The sequence below is a fragment of the Delphinapterus leucas genome, chromosome 2 (genome assembly GCF_059928025.1).
Source record: "Delphinapterus leucas isolate spDelLeu-1000000601 "Yukka" chromosome 2, BTC_Dleu_Yukka2, whole genome shotgun sequence".
NCBI classification, from domain to species: domain Eukaryota; kingdom Metazoa; phylum Chordata; class Mammalia; order Artiodactyla; family Monodontidae; genus Delphinapterus; species Delphinapterus leucas.
In genome coordinates this window covers 68,552,815-68,566,474 of record NC_143130.1, presented here as the reverse complement: position 1 = coordinate 68,566,474, position 13,660 = coordinate 68,552,815, and the positions used below count along the sequence as shown (strand labels likewise).

The 13,660-nt window shown below is 49.2% G+C and overlaps 1 long non-coding RNA gene across 2 annotated transcripts in view; it reads left to right on the top strand.

The window, feature by feature from the left end:
* The window catches only part of LOC111177772 (uncharacterized), a 29,004-nt gene that overhangs the window by 1,478 nt on the left and 13,866 nt on the right, over positions 1–13,660 (top strand). The window contains exons 2-4 of one of the 2 annotated variants that reach the window (XR_002645468.2): positions 11–307; positions 10,567–10,887; positions 11,869–11,976. This is a non-coding gene — a long non-coding RNA (uncharacterized LOC111177772). Of the gene's footprint in view, positions 1–10; positions 308–6,846; positions 9,304–10,566; positions 10,888–11,868; positions 11,977–13,660 lie in introns of those variants that run through there. The other variant, XR_016392059.1, reaches the window with a different exon arrangement.

Below are 13,660 nucleotides of genomic sequence, written 5' to 3'. Positions count from 1 at the left end.
CTCTCTCTAGGTCTTTCAGAGAGTACTTTCGCTTCCAGACCATCTGCCCCCAGAAAGCTTTGAGAATCCCTGAGAGCCACTGCTCCAAAAGGATGATTATTCATCGGAAGCGGGGAGACTTGGGATCTAGACGTGGTTCTCCACCAGCCCACCATTGACAACCCTCCGCACCTGCTGGGCCTCAGTTTCCCACTTCTGTTTGGAGAACAGCAGTGCCTACCTCATCCTACCTCGTGGGTTGGTACCAGGCTCGAGGGGGTGGAAGAGTTGTGAAATGCCAAGTCAACCCGTTCTAGCTGATTCTTACGTGAGTAAATTCCACAATGACTGGGTGCAGACTCTGCGCAAGTGTCATGCTAGGCTCTGGAACCCAGAGATAGCAGGACCTACCCTCTGCCCCCATGAGCTCACAGGCTCTTCTTGTTTCTAGAAGTGGACTTCAAGTCTGTGTGCTTTTTTCGCCCATGTGGCATAGAGTCTGCTTGCCCTGTGAAGTTTTGGTGAGGGAATTCTTAACATGCTTGCCTCCCCTCCTCCCTTTCCCCCCTCCACATGCTCGCTCTGCAGGAGAGGAGGGGGGGCCTGCTAATACCCCTTGTCCAGATAGCAGGTAGGGCCAATGAGGCTCAGAGGAGTGAGTGACTCACCAGAATTGTGTAGCAAGATGGTGGCCGATGGGAGACCAGGGCTCCTGCCTGATTTTTTTTTTTTTTTTAGCATTTTATCAAGATTTAATGTACATTTTTTCTTAACACGTGGGACATATAGTATAAAGATTTCATGCTGAATAAATGATATTCATTAAGTCAAAAAAAGAAAAAATGGAGGACTTTGCATTTTTTCGGCTACATTATTTGAAATACAAATATGCAGATTTTGTCACTGAGAAAAATCTGAACTGTGTTTCTTTATCGGTGGCTTCAACTGAGGCTAGGACTTTTTCACACCTCAATTAGAAAGAAAACACAATAACAAAAAGCAGAAAAACTAGACTAATAGTTCCTTGGCTTCTGAGACAGTCAGGCCTGTTCCACATCGTGTCAAGAGTGGTGACATCTGGCAAGAGATTAAATGGCTATGTTGCACTTTGCGCAGGTCACCAACTTGCTAATTCATGATACTGTAAAAGGGTGGCTGGGAGGGGACCAAATTGTGCGGACCCAGAGGGTGTGCGCAGCAGGAAGGTCATATGTACAGATAGCAGAGTTCGTTTCTTTCCCAGCAATGAGTTGCAAAGCAGAGACACCAGGCATGCTCAGAGCTTGAGTGCCCAGGGCAGTCTCCGTGTCACTGGCATGGCTGGGCTGCCATTGGAATCTCATCACGTGCCAGGGCTCAGGAAGAATGAGGGACGGCATCTTAGGGAGGGCCCTTCCCAGCCTCTGTGGACCAAGCGTGGAGGAGCCAGTGCTGGAGAGGACCTCTGTGTTATCCAAGGCCCATGCAGGTGGGAGCAGGACCAATGTGCCTGGACTGGCCTTCCTGCCCTTCATCACAGGAAGAGGTGACCCTCATCCCTGGCTTCCCCCAAAGACTGTCTCCTTGAGTTCTTCCACAGAGGTCACCAACTGGTGACCTGAGGGTCTTGTGTGGGCTGCAGACAGGTTTTATTTGAATGAATTTTTTTTTTTTAACAATTGCAATAGCTGTCAGCATCGAAACACTGAGTGTTTTCACATCAAAAATCTGGCCTTTCCTGAGAACTTGGGACATCTGACCACACTGGGCTGGGCTCCTGCATGGCCACCATCGCTGGGGCCAGTTGAGTCCCCACTGCCCTTTATTATTATTATTTCTTTCTTTATTTTTTTGGCCACACGGTGCAGCATGTGGGATCTTAGTTCCCCGACCAGGGATCGAACCCACAGCCCCTGCATGGGAAGCCCAGAGTCTTAACCACTGGACCGCCAGGGAAGTCTCCCTCCCCCTGACCCCACCCCCCCACCCCCCCACCCCCCCCACCCCCCCACCCCCCCCACCCCCCCACCCCCCCCACCCCCCCCACCCCCCCACCCCCCCCCGCCGCCGGGGCACCGCTGCCCTTTAGCATATGTGTCTTGGTCCCCACCCAGCCAGGCTCACTCACTTTCATCACCTCCCTGGCCCCGTGGCATGGGCACCTGTGACCCATCGCCAAGCCTGTCTGTATTTTATTGATGGGGAAGCCGGAGACCTGGTTTAAAAGTCCTGGAAATTGTAACTCTGAGAGTACTCCCCTCCCCCCTCCCCCCACCCCCCACCTCTTTCAAGCAGCTCCAGGCTTCACTGGCCGGAAACAGCTGGGTCAGCAGGAGAGGCAGAGATGTTGGCCTCCACCCCGCCCTCGCTGTGGACTGTGCCCTCTCCCCACCCCCTACAGCCATTGCAGTTTCCAGATTAAAGATTCCCGGTAGGCTGGGGCGTATTTCCCACTCAGTGTCTGGGGCATATTTTCTCCTTCAAGTCACTGCAGGCTTGAGATCTCTAGCGACCCCAGGTCTTGAAGGCGGAGCTGCCTTTCCTGACAGCCCCGGGGTGCTCAGATACCAGGCTTCCTGTGTCCCCTTTCCATATGCCTCACTCTAGCCTTTGGTCTGAGTGTAGCCTGTCAACATTAAATAAGTGCTTCTTGTGGTTCGCTCATAACAATCCTTTACATCTTGGGAGCCAGGCTGTGGAGCTCTGCATATGTATAGATCTCATTTTCACACAACAGGCTGCTTAGCAGATGGGGACCCAGACCAGCCTCCAACATTTAGCTGTGAGTTAAGACGTGGGAAACTAGGTGGCTTCTAACCAGCCTGTACTGCCAGTGCTCAACCTTAGGGAATTTTCACAGGGAAAAGAAGAAAAAAAAAAAAAAAAAGAAAACGACCCAAAAAACCACCACCACCACCAACACACACACATAAAACCAACAAAACCACAGTTTTCCTTGCTCCCCCAAACCAGATGGCAGATGGTATGGAACCATTAAAACACAGATTCAAACGTTTGTTTATTTAACTTTGAAAGTAATATGGCTTTGTGGTCCCTTGCAAGGAAACACCAACCTTCCAACCAAAGAAATGACGGATTACAGTCAAACCTCAGGGCGGCAGTTGGAGAAGTTTCTGGGGAGGCTTTGAAAGGAGGGGCCAATTAATGACTGGACCCCAAGCCTCGTGGCCCATTTGCCTCTCTGGGCGAAGGCCTAGGAGGTCTTCTTGAGTGCTGAGACACTTGGTTTTTGTGGCTGGTCTTTGGTCGAGATTCAGTGTAAAAGGCAGCCAGCCACATGAGGAATGTTTCTGCGTCATTTCTGAAACAGCTGTGGAAGATGTCGATCTGGGCCACCAATGCAAAAGATCATGAGAAAAAGGCCAGAGCACTTGGGCAAAGGCTCTCTTTCTTGGTGCTTTGTGGTTGTGATATCAGAGAAGGGGAGCTTTGTGATGCAATGTGGTTCCCTTTTCGCTTTGGCTTCCAAGAGACCCAGAGCTAAATTATATGCTCAGTTGAAATAACTACATTCGTTAAGATGCTTTTGGTTACAAGTGGCAGAAATCCAACCCAAACTACTTTAAATAAAAAGATAATTTATCAGGTCAAGTAAGTGCAGCGGGCTTCAGAGATGTCTGGATCCAAGGGGCTCACTCTTTCCAGGGCTCCCTTTCTAGATCTCAGATAAGCTTTCTCCAGAAGACAGCCCCAAACTGCCCCAAACTTACATCTTATGAGTTTAGCAGCCCCAGAAGAAAGATAATCTTTTCCACCAGCTCTGGCAGCAAAGCCCTATTGGATATTCTGAGTGGTCCTGCTTGGCTTATATGCTCATTTTTGAACCAGTCACAGTGGCCAGAGACTTGAGGTACTCTGATTGGCCAAACCCAGGCCAAGTGACCATCCTATAGGTGGGGAAAGGAGCCCCACCCTAAGCACATGGAATAGATTCTATATAGGAGATGTGCGGAGGGGGAAGGGGAGCTATCCAAGCAGATGTCTACTTCAGCCTGGGATTCTGGCATAGCTTTCTGTCCCCTCCCCCTAATTCATTATATGTCGCTCTCTTTTTTAATGGTGTTACTAAACGTATGTTTTACATGGTTAGCAGTCCTAAAAATTATTGCAAGGAGAAGTAACTTATTCTGAATGAATGAAGGAATAAGTGAAAGATCGAGCATGCTCTGAACTTTAGAGCTCCTTGGCAAAACTGAACTGTCATAGACTCAGAATGCCAGAGCCAGAGAGAGCTATGGAGCTCAAACCGTTCATACCAGTTGGATTGCGGATGAGATCGTGGAGACCCAGACAAGGGCTGCTTCGCCCAAAGCCTACTAGCAAACTATCTGAAGAGGCTGGAACCTGGAACCTGATTTCAGGCTCAGGGCTCTTCCTGTTTCCTGTCTGACTGTGGCCTCTCATCTTTCTAAGTCTCTCTCTGGCTCCCTGGGCCTGACCCCACTTTCACTCTCCAAGTCCTCGTTCTGGAGTTTTGCTACGAGTTGGCTGGTAAAAATTTCTTGCCAATGCACGGACTTATTAGAGTGAAACTGAATTTCCCCCAGACTATTTGGGACTTCCAGACCCCAAAGAATGCATCTTTAAGAATAATCTATCAGGGGCTTCCCTGGTGGCGCAGTGGTTGAGAATCCACCTGCCAATGCAGGGGACACGGTTTCGAGCCCTGGTCCGGGGAGATCCCACGTGCCGTGGAGCAACTAAGCCCATGCATCACATCTACTGAGCCCGCGAGCCGCAACGACTGAAGCCCGCGCGTCTAGAGCTTGTGCTCCGCAACAAGAGAAGCCGCCGCGATGAGAAGCCTGCGCACCGCAACAAAGAGTAGCCTCTGCTCGCTGCAACTAGAGAAAGCCTGCGTACAGCAACAAAGACCCAACACAGCCAAAAGTAAATAAAATGAATTAATTAAAAAAAAAGAATAATCTATCAGCTTGTTAATGGCTGAGTAGCAGAGCAGCTCAAATGTAGCAAGTTAAAACAACACACACATTTATCATCTCACAGTTTCTATGGGTCAGGAGACCGGGCACGTCTTAGCTGGGTCCTCTGCACCAGATCTCACAAGACTGCAGTCAAGGTCTTGGCTGGGTAGCATTCTCATCAGGAGGCTCAACAGGGGAAGGATCCACTTCCAAGCTTACTCAGGTTGTGGCTGAATTCATGTCCTCGTGGCTGTATGACCGAGGGGCCGGCTTTTTGCTGGCTGGGAGCTGGAGGCCGTCCTAGAGCTGCCCACCCCCGGTTCCTTGCCATATGGGCTTTCTGAACATGGCTGCTAACTTCATCAAGCAGGCAAGGAGAATCTCTCATTGCAGTCTGTCAGTGTGGAGTTTTCTATAAAGCAACATCATTGTGAAATTGACAGCCTATCACCCTTGCCTCACAATGTAACCAAATCATGGGGGTGATACCCCATCACCCTTACCCTGGTCTGTTGGTTTGGAGCAAGTCACAGGTTCTGCCAGGGGTAGGGGTTATTAGGGTGACATTAGGGGCTTCCTCCACAATCTCTAACACCTTGGTGAATCACCCAGCATCTACCTATCTCTATGTAACAGGAAGCCCTTGTTCCATGCTAGGCAGCACACTGGTCTCTGTAAATAGTCACGTGGGGATGATGAGCCTATGAGCAGAAAATGGCCTTATAATAAGGTAAATGCCCAAGGCTGTGTATCTGAAGGGTCTGGGAGTCTGGGAGTCACAGAGAATAGAGTATCTCCTTGGGCTGGGAGGGCAGGGCAGTAGGGTCAGAATGGGCTTTCCAAAGGAGTTGGCACTGGCACAGCCTTGATGGATGTATCGGAAATTGACAGGAAGAGAAAAAGTGCGGCAGAGAAGGCCAAGACGTGGAAGCAGAGGTGAAGGGGCATTTGGGGAGGTACGAGTAACCTGGTGTGACTGATGTGAGCACACCGGGGTAATGCGGGCGAGGCCAAATCACTGAAGGGCTTAGAAGCCAGCTTTAGAAGTGTGTCTTCCTTCTGTGCTCCCTGAGGGCCACCACGAGGCCATAAGAGGGAAGCTGGGGGCAGTGGCGTGATGAGCTTGGGGCTGCAAGGAGAGATGGACCCCAGCAGCAGCCCGAGCAGGGAAGTGGCTCTGGGCAGGAGACACGCCTCGCTTGTCTGCGTTAAAAAGGAGGCCTCCGCTCTCCCCCACAAAAGCCCTGGGGGAGGCAGACCTTCTTCCAGCCGTTTCAGGCAGCCAGGCTGTCAGAGTGATGAGTTCTGCAGCCTAGAAGCTGAACGAAAGAAGAAAGTCCCAACAAGCTCCATTTCACTGCCCTTGACCTTGCAGTAGAGCTCTAAGTGCAAAATCTGTCATCTATTAATCTGTTAGAAGTTGACAAAAGGGACTTTGATCAGCGGTTGTTACCCCCCCCCCCGCCCCTTCTTAAGTTTCCTGATGACACATAATAGCCCATTTCAGCCGGAGGGCCGGAAGCACGGCCATCATTCTTTTGCTCACTTCAGCCCCAGTGGCCTCCCAGCCCTGTGGCTCTCTCCCCGCCCCGATATTAATTGGCCTGTAAGTGGTTACATGTGTTCCTTTTTATGTGTCAGTTGGAGTCTGTTATTTGAACTTCACAGCTATGGGAACACAGGAGTGATGCTCGGGGCCATGTCACACTGGCTCTCACCTCAGGATTTTTGTCTTCTTCTATCCCCGAGGCCTTGATGCCTCCTACCCTCAAACCCACTCCCACCTCATCTCTGTCTTCTGAGTTAGGCCCTCTAACTTTGCAGCCCAGCTCTTGGAGCCACGAAGTTCACAGCCAGGAGAAGCCTTCAGAGGCCCATACCGTAGCATCTGGTTTTAAAGGAATTGAAGCCTGGGTGGGACGGGGGGGGGGATTTTTTAAATAAAAATAACATCTGTTGAGGCTCCATTATGTCCATGTTTCTTACATGTGTTCTCTCATTTCATCCTCGAAATAACTCTGGGAGTTAGGAATCATGGCCATTTTTTTCAGATGGGGAAACTGAGGCTCTGGGAGACGAAGCAGAGAGAGCTCTAGGGCCAGCTTGCCTCAGACCGTGTCCTGCCCCTGACACTTAGCAGCTGTGTGGTCTTGGGCCAGTGGTTTCTGTGTCTCAGATCAACGTCATCAACGATGGGTCTAGCAACAGTACCTACTTGCAAGGGCTGTTGTGAGGATTAAATTGATTTTACGTTTTTAGGGGCTGAGAACAGTGCCTGGTGCACAGAAAGCGCCTGATAGATGTCAGTTTCTGCTGCTTCGTGAGGCAGTGTAGCACAGTGGTCTGGAGCGCTGATTCCAGAGTGAGACGTCCTTGGTTTCGATCTCTCCTCTACCGGTTCACTGTGTGACCTTGGGTGAATTGCTCATTTTCTCAGTGACTGCACCCCAATCTACAAAGTGGGGATATTCCTGGTGGCTGGAGGGTGTGTCCCTAAATGAAATGGTTAGTTCCCCACATCATTACCTTGTAGTGAATTTCACCAAGTGACAAACCCCATTCAACCCCACAGAGCTTTTCATCTAATCCGTAGTGACCCATTTTCAATTGTTTTTTGGACTTCAAAAAATTACAAGTAATATCAGAAAGATGAGAAGCTATTGCCTCCAAAAAGCCAACATCAGAATGTAAAAAGAAACAGTGGAGGATCAAACTAAGAATTACACAGAGCTCTTGAAAATGAAAATTAACAGACCAAAACAATGTTTTAAATAACACAACATTTGGAACACGAGGCGAACTCTCAGAAAGTAAAACAAAAGGATAAATAGACTGAAAATAGGAAAGAAACATAAGAAAATTGCAGGATCCATCTAGGCTATTCAGCATCCAAATAGTAAGAGTCCCAAGAAGAGAAAAAATGGAGAAAACACAGGGGAGGCAATATTCAAGGAAATAATACAACATAATATTCCCAGAGCTGAAATCACGAGTTTCCTTGTCTGAATCCAGCACATGCTTGACACAGCAAATGATGAAAAGACCCACATCAAGGCAAATTGTTAGAAAACCAGGGATAAAAGGAATATTGAAAACTTCCAGAAAGGAAAAAATGAAAAACACAAACAAGATATGTATAATGGATCAGGATACAGGATGACATTTGGATTTCTCAACAACAGTCTTTGAAGGTGATTTACACCCTTGGATTCTATACCCAGCCAAACTATTAATCCAGTGTGGGCTTCCCGGTAGCAGCACTGAAAACTAGAAGCAAAAAAGCAACGTCTTCAAAATTCTGAAAAGTATTTGCAATGTAGAGTTCGTACCCAGCCAAATAACCCTCCAGCAGAGGCTCTAAAGACATTTCTAAAACCGGAAATTCCTCCCAGATTTGCCTCCCATTTTCCCTGTGTCATGATGCTACCGGAGGGGGTGTTCTGCTAAAATGAAGGAGGTCCACTAAGAAAGAGGCAGATGTGGGATCCATGAAGCAGGTGATCCAACAGTGGAGAAAGAGAAGGCATTCCTAGGATGATGCGGAGAGATGCCAGGATTGCTGCCATGGCCCAGGGATAGGGCTCCATCTCTCCCCGCCACCTTACTGAGACTGGTGCTGTGCACCCCCTGACAGCTGACTGACCCTCGATCAAGCCCTGTCTGGCTTCCCGAGTCACCCCCACTGCAGCTCTCTGTGCCCCACAGGAATTGAGGAAGACTCTGGTTCTGCCATCTGTGTTCTCAGTTTGAATGCCCCACCCCAGTTGCCTCATCTCTTAAACACGATAATAATAGCACCAGCGTCACGAGGTCATTGTGAGGGTGAAATGAGTGAATGTTTGCTAAGCACTTAGAATGGTATCCAGCACGTAGTCATGCAATATTGGTGTTCGTTAAATGGAACACGTTACGTAGTGACATGAAAGTAAACTTGTCCTGTAGTAGGTTAGAGAGACATAAGTTTAAACTTCAGCCGCAGCTCCCCATTGTCCTGTATAGCTAGACACTCCCAAATGTATTATTCTAGAGGCATCTCAACTTGTGATGCCAGTACAAGTCTGACCACATCAGTTCCTGCTGAATGCGATTTAGCGGCTCCTCATTGCTCTGAGGAAGAAGCTGGAGTCCTCTCCCCAGTCTGCCAGGCTTGCTCTGCTGTCCTCTCCAGCATCACCTTGACCCAATCCTCCTTTTCTGCCCGTCTTCCATGCCAGCAACCTCCTCCAGTCAGCCCCTCAGGAACTGTGTCCTCCTGCATCTGGACCTTCAGCCATGCTGCTCCCTCTACCTGGGCTTCTCTTCCTGCCACCACCCCTCCTTCCTTCAGCTGGTTTCTACTCGCTCCTTGAATCTCAGCTAGATCATCATTTCTGCAAAGAAGCCTTCCCTGGACCCAAAGGTGACCTGTGACACATTCTCATGGCCCAGGATAGGTTTAATTCTTGCACTCAGCATGACATCTGCAATTCTTTGTATCATTCATTCATTCAGCACATACTTGTTGAGTGCCTATCATATGCCAGGCACTGTTCCTGGCCTTGATGATACAGCAATGAGCCAGATAGACAGAAACCCGCACCATTGGCGGGGTGAGTGTGCTATCTAGTGATTACTGGATGTCTTCACCTCACTGAGCATCAGCACCATGGCTAACGCGTACTTATCAAAAAGAATAAATGTTTGCTGAGAAATAAACCACAGGAACAACGCTGCCTTCCCCGAGAGAGCGAAGACGGGGGCTGAGGCCACCATCCCCCTTCTATTAAGCGTGTAAAGATCTCCTAGTAGCGCTGGCAGGAAGGGAGTGGAGTTGCTGACAAGCAGTTTCTCGGGCAGTTTGGTAAGAGAATGAAAGAAGAAAAGAGAAGCCCCATCCAGGTGGAAGGTCAGAGTGGTTCCCTCAGCCGTGTCCCCCCACCCCCACCCCAGCTTCCCCTCTTCACCCCCTGCTCATCTGGCCTTGCTGGTGACCAGGCCAGCCTTCCAGATGAGCTGGGGCTGTAGGGGCAGTCAGTGGCGGAGGCATTCGTGAGTGGGTAACCGTGACTAATCTGGAGAAACAGCTCTGGCCCAGCGGTTCACCCCAGGCTTGTTTGTGTCTAATTTCCCCGGGGGGCAAATGGGCCCCTTATTTTCATTTTGAGGTTTAGGGTTTCCCCTAGAGCTGGTGGGGAGACGGGCCAGGATGTTTTGCATACGTGCGGAAAGTCTTGGAGTTGGAAGTAAGAGAGGAGGTCAAAGTGAAGGGGTGAAGGTGAGCCAGGTGGGGGGGCGCTCAGCTGAGCCTGGAGGAGCTTTGGCATACTCCCCGATCTCTCAGCTGTTTCTTCCCAGGCCACTTTGCAGAGGCATTTAACAGTAACACCAAAGGAGACAGAAGGATTTAGGGGTTTTTTTCCCCTAGGGGAAAGGTGGGGAGAGGAATAAGAATTAGGGAGCACAAGGCCCTAAACAGATGAGAATAGGCTCCATCTTTTGTACCCGAGCCAGGCATGGAGCTCAGCATAGAGTGTGCATTTCACACATGCTTTATATTTTCACACACAGTTCATTCCACACATGAGCTGGAGGAACTGGGGATTACAAAGCACACCTCCCTGGATTTGGGCCCAGCTCTCTTACTTCTGTCCCATAAATTATGGACTTCTTTTTTTTTTTTCAGGTGTCCGCTCTGTGCTGGGCTCCAGAAGTACAGACACAAAGGAGAGAATCCCTGTGCCTTTGTCCTTGAGAAAGTCACTTCACATCCCTGACCCTCACTTTGCCTAGGTGAACGTTTTCTCTGCCTGCCTCAGAGGGTCGTGAGGCTTACACAGGACAGTGCTCTGCACATGACAAAGGGCTGTGGCACATGTGATTAATTAGCAGAACCCTCTTAAACAATCTCCAACTAACCACCTTGCCAGATTACCGGAGGCTCTCCGTGCCCCTCAGCAAGCACGGCGCCTGTGCCCAGGACACACCAAACCCTTGAAGCTAGCAGGTACTCTCCAATTTCCCCAGGCACGTCGGTTCCAATCAGTTGAGTTGTATAGGCTTATCGAGAATTATTTGTGTTTGTTCTCAACCTGTTCCTATCACTTTAATTAAATAGTTCAATTATTATTCCGTAATGCAATGAAATATGAATGCGTAAAAACAGAGCCGTTCCATCATAAGCTAAGTTGAATGCTTGGGAGAGAATCAATGCATGTGATGCTCAACAACTTCCTGGTGAATGAATTGTAAGTGATATAACTGTAAAGGTTAGAGGGGAAAATAAAACCTGTAAAATTGAGTCTTTGGCATTCAGTTTTATGTTCTCAGTCTACCTTAAGGAAACAGAGGCTATAAATTGTCCACAATACTTTGTGGGCGTGTTTTTTTGGGGAAAGATAACAAAGGGTTCAAATCAGGGAACCCAAGGGATTCCCCACTTTCTATGACCTGTTGGGCCAAGTGACCCTCATCAAGCCAGCTCTCATCAGGTTCAAGAGAGTTTGTTCTGTACCTTTAATGGCTCTCCATGAGCTGGAAGGGGGAGTGTCATGGCTGACTCAAGCCATATCATTGGGGTGAGCCCCTCACAGTTGGGAGAGGCTTCGTAGTCACTGGGCCCAGGCTCTTCCTGTGGTAGGCATGCCCACCACAGACCCACTGCCAAGTGGCCGTCAGGGCTCTCTATGAATGCCACCAGGGACCCACCACCACTCAGATCAGAACCTGGCTAATTTTGAATTGTATTCTGGTAAGCATGCTTGATGCCCTTTTATCTCCTCTTTGCACTCCGTGAAGAGCCCTCCTCCTTTGCCTACAGGTGAAAGAGCTCCATTACTCACCCTTAGCTAAGAAGACAGCAGGTCCAGAAAGCAGCTAACACTCTAGTCTGAATTAGCTTCATTCATATAATGTCTAGGAATCAATTTTCCCAGCGGCAGCAGCAGGGTCTTCTTACCCCTTCTAATGATTCTTTATTCCTTCCTAGGGCCTTCCCACCTCTCCAGCCCCTTCTTCCACAAGAGCAACCCTTGACCCCCTTTCTGGCAAGATTTCTGGCAAGATTCTACCTGACCCCTGCTTCAAGTATATAGGGGTAAGTACTGTACTCTGGATCAAGACAGAGTCTAATCCTAGCACTTTCTACCTCTGAGAACTTAGACTATATACTTAACCTTTTCTGAAAGCTGTGATTTTCTCATTTCTATAATGGGAAGTAAAATAGCTTATTGTGATGGCTCATTCATTTAACAGTTATTTTCTAGTACCTGCGCTATGCCAAGCACCATGCTGCTAGGTGCTGGGGATACAGGAGTGGGAAAACCAGAGACCTGCTGGAACAGCGAAGGGAAGGAAGCTTTGCTGGGTGATTGATGTGCCGAGACAGGGGTTGGCAAACTCTTTCTGTAAAGGGCCAGATAGTAAATATTTTAGGCTTTACTCTGCCATTTTAGCACAAAAGCCAAGCAAGCCATAAGCAACACATAAACAAATGGGGGTGGCTATGTTCCAACAAAACTTCGCAAAAACGGGCAGCGGGCCAGGTTTGACCCGCAGTTTGCCTGCTTCTGGGCTAACGTGTTAATACTTTTGGACTGGAGGCCAGTTCCAGATCGCTCCAAGAAGGCGCCTTCCAAATTGTCTACTGTTGGATTCAGGCTTGAATGCAAGGAGTTCTTCTGGAGGGTCTCCAAAAGTCTTTCTCTCCCTCCACAGAAGTTTCGTGCCTTTTGCTTATGTGGAGCTGGATGTATTAGATCCCAAGCTGGCTTAATTAGCTTTTCCAACCTGCTTCCCTAATGGGGAAGTGCGAATTCAATAGCATTCAGTGGTCCCTTTTAACGAATTCAACAGGCACGACAAAGAGGCAACCGGTTCTGTGCTGCTGGGCTGGGAGGGCAAAGTCAGGCCTCCTCTCCAGACTTCAGTTTGTCTCTCTTAAAATGAGAGGGCTGGACTAGTGGTTTCCCAAACTTCAACACTCATTGAAGGATGCAGGGTGCTTGTTAAAAATGCAGATTCCTAGGCCATGACTTTGGCTCCATTGTCTCAAATTCTAGAGATGGCTTGGGGACTCTGGAGTATTAACACGTGTCCCAGACGACTCTGGAGGAGGACACCCCAAGGAGCAGAGAACTTGGCCTCTTCTAACCCTGACATTCAGTGGATGTCAACAGAGTTGAGGGAGACTGTGTGCCTTCCCTGGGCTGGGCTGGGCTGTGGTGGTACAGAGAATGGCGGTGGTGAGAATCATTATCTCGTCTGCAAGGACGTGGCAGGATGTGGTTGACCTGAACTTCCTGTGAGTGGGGGGAACCAGAGAACACGGGGACAGATTCGCACCCAGGCAGGAGGCTCAGCCCAGAGGCCTAGAGTGTGCTCAGTGGGTATTGGGAAATAAGAGCGTGGCCCTACCTCCTCTCTCTGACCGTAGGCAGGTCATCTCACTTCTCAGAGCCTCAGTCTCGTCATGCATAAAATGGGGATGCTGGTGGGTCCTTGCAAGGGCACCATGAGGAATAATAACACTTATAAAATCTCTCCCTCCATTAATGGTAGAAAATCCTCTTTCAGTGGAATGAGTGTCCCCCTGAAAAGATCCAAGGCCAAGGTTAGGAGACTGCTCCAGGGGCTGGGTTTTACTGATGACTCAATGCTTGACCATGGAGTGAGTGAGACCCTTGGCCTTACTGGGCCTCACTTTGCTTGACTGTAGAATGGGATGCTAATGCACTTATGCTTCCCCACCGCCTTTCTCAGGACTCTTGAAGACTGGAGGA